Source organism: Glycine max, chromosome 9, assembly GCF_000004515.6.
Source record: "Glycine max cultivar Williams 82 chromosome 9, Glycine_max_v4.0, whole genome shotgun sequence".
NCBI classification, from domain to species: Eukaryota; Viridiplantae; Streptophyta; class Magnoliopsida; order Fabales; family Fabaceae; genus Glycine; species Glycine max.
The window spans coordinates 37,033,242-37,036,425 of record NC_038245.2 but is presented as its reverse complement, the minus strand read 5'-3'; the positions used below and the strand labels follow the sequence as shown (position 1 = coordinate 37,036,425).

At 43.1% G+C, this 3,184-nt stretch overlaps 1 non-coding gene across 1 annotated transcript; it reads right to left on the bottom strand.

Moving 5' to 3' along the window:
- Nucleotides 1-423: 423 nt before the first annotated feature.
- LOC112998001 (small nucleolar RNA R71) lies at nt 424-530 on the bottom strand. Its single transcript, XR_003263047.1, has one exon. It is a non-coding gene; the product is annotated as a small nucleolar RNA R71 (small nucleolar RNA).
- Between the last annotated feature and the right edge of the window lie 2,654 nt (nt 531-3,184).

Genomic DNA, 3,184 nt, shown 5'->3' with positions numbered 1-3,184 from the left:
GAGCATTCTGATTCTGAGCATTCTGATTTTGCACATTCTGAGAACATGGCACAACCTCCACCTCGTGAGAGGACTCTAAGGGAAATGGCTGCACCTGATTTCACCTATGAAAGCTTGTGCATCCAATACCCTGATGAGGATGTCCCATATGTTCTTAAAACTGGACTGATTCATTTGCTTCCAAAGTTTCATGGCCTTGCAGGTGAAGACCCGCACAAACATTTGAAAGAATTTCACATTGTCTGCTCCACCATGAAACCCCTAGATGTCCAAGAGGATCACATATTTCTGAAGGCTTTTCCTCATTCATTAGAGGGAGTGGCAAAGGACTGGCTGTATTACCTTGCTCCAAGGTCCATCACGAGCTGGGATGACCTTAAGAGAGTATTCTTAGAAAAAATTTTCCCTGCTTCCAGGACCACAGCCATCAGGAAGGATATCTCAGGTATTAGACAACTCAGTGGAGAGAGCCTGTATGAGTACTGGGAGAGATTTAAGAAACTATGTGCCAGTTGCCCCCACCATCAGATTTCAGAACAGCTTCTTCTCCAATATTTTTATGAAGGACTCAGTAATATGGAGAGAAGTATGATAGATGCTGCCAATGGTGGAGCCCTTGGAGACATGACTCCTGCTGAAGCCAGAAATTTAATTGAGAAGATGGCCTCCAACTCCCAGCAGTTTAGCGCCAGAAATGATGCCATAGTCATTATAGGAGTGCATGAGGTAGCTACAAACCCATCTGCATCATCTGAAACTAAGAAGCTTGAAGGCAAACTGGATGCGTTGGTCAACTTGGTAACCCAGCTGGCCTTGAATCAGAAATCTGTACCTGTCGCAAGGGTTTGTGGTTTGTGCTCCTCTGCTGACCACCATACAGACCTTTGCCCTTCCATGCAGCAACCTGGAGCAATTGAGCAGCCTGAAGCTTATGCTGCAAATATTTACAATAGACCTCCTCAACCTCAGCAGCAAAATCAACCACAGCAGAGCAATTATGACCTTTCCAGCAACAGATACAACCCTGGATGGAGGAATCACCCTAACCTCAGATGGTCCAGCCCTCAGCAACAACAACAGCAGCCTGCTCCTTCCTTCCAAAATGCTGCTGGCCCAAGCAGACCATACATTCCTCCACCAATCCAACAACAGCAACAACCCCAGAAACAGCCAACAGTTGAGGCCCCTCCACAACCTTCCCTCGAAGAACTTGTGAGGCAAATGACTATGCAGAACATGCAGTTTCAGTAAGAGACCAGAGCCTCTATTCAGAGCTTAACCAATCAGATGGGACAATTAGCTACTCAATTGAATCAACAACAGTCCCAGAATTCTGACAAACTGCCTTCTCAAGCTGTCCAAAACCCCAAAAATGTCAGTGCCATTTCATTGAGGTCGGGAAAGCAGTGTTAAGGACCTCAACCCGTAGCACCTTCCTCATCTGCAAATGAACCTGCCAAACTTCACTCTATTTCAGAAAAAGGTGATGACAAAAATCTACCTAACAATTTCTGTGCAGGTGAATCTTCTTCCACAGGTAATTCTGATTTGCAGAAGCAGCACATTCCCCCTCTTCCATTCCCTCCAAGAGCAGTTTCCAACAAAAAAATGGAAGAGGTAGAGAAAGAGATCTTGGAAACGTTTAGAAAAGTAGAGGTAAACATACCTCTGTTGGATGCAATAAAGCAAATTCCAAGATATGCCAAATTCTTGAAGGAGTTGTGCACTAATAAGCGGAAGCTTAAAGGAAGTGAATGAATTAGCATGGGCAGAAATGTCTCCGCATTGATTGGTAAATCTGTTCCTCAAATTCCCGAAAAATGCAAAGATCCAGGTACATTCAGCATACCTTGTATTATAGGGAATAGTAAGTTTGACAATGCCATGCTAGATTTAGGAGCCTCTGTTAGTGTTATGCCTCTGTTGATTTTTAATTCTCTATCTCTAGGTCCCTTGCAGTCAACTGATGTGGTAATTCATTTAGCTAATAGAAGTGTTGCCTATCCTGTTGGTTTCATAGAAGATGTCTTAGTTAGAGTTGGTGAACTGATTTTCCCTGTTGATTTTTATATCTTGAATATGGAAGATGGATTTTCTCAAGGATCAGTTCCCATCATTCTAGGCAGACCCTTTATGAAAACTGCTAGAACTAAGATAGATGTTTATGCAGGCACACTGTCCATGGAGTTTGGTGATATAACTGTTCATTTTAATATTCTGGATGCTATGAAATACCCATCTGAAGATCTTTCTGTATTTCATGCTGAAATAATTGACCATGTTGTTGATGAATACATGACTGATCTTTATTCTAATCTGCATGCCTCTCACTCTTCATGCATTGAGTCTGAAATTGTACTTGATCATATGTCTGAATTTGATGCTGAGAGTGAATCTGAGAGTGATATTGATTGAATGCCTGGTGGTGGTGTTTTACCTCTTGAGATTGATTTTATAGAGTCAGATAGGACTAACCATGTTTCAGGAAGTACACATACCTCTGACTTTCTTTATGAGGTAAAGGCTGAGAAACCATCTCCTTCTACCACTGTCCAGCCGACCACACCAGAATTGAAGCCTCTGCCATCAAATTTAAAATACGCTTACTTAGATGATAGCAAGAGTTTTCCAGTGATTATATCTGTCTCCCTTGCTGATGAGCAAGAGGAGAAGTTGTTGTCAGTTCTCAAGAAGCATAAGAAGGCTATAGGCTGGACCCTGGCGGACATTCCTGGTATTAGCCCATCCACATGTATGCATCGAATAAATTTAGAGGATGGAGCTAAACCAGTAAGACAGCCACAGAGAAGACTCAACCCGGTGATTCTTGATGTAGTGAAGAAGGAGATAACCAAGCTTTTGCAAGCTGGAATCATTTATCCTATCTCCGACAGCCAATGGGTGAGTCCCGTCCAGGTAGTCCCGAAAAAGACTGGCCTCACAGTGATCAGAAATGAGAAGGAGGAGCTGATTCCTACTCGGGTGCAGAACAGTTGGAGAGTCTGCATTGACTATAGGAGACTGAACCAGGTTACCAAAAAGGACCATTTTCCCCTGCCATTCATTGACCAGATGCTTGAACGCCTGGCAGGTAAATCCCACTACTGTTTCCTTGATGGTTTTTCTGGTTATATGCAAATTACTATTGCTCCTGAGGATCAGGAAAAGACCACATTCACCTGCC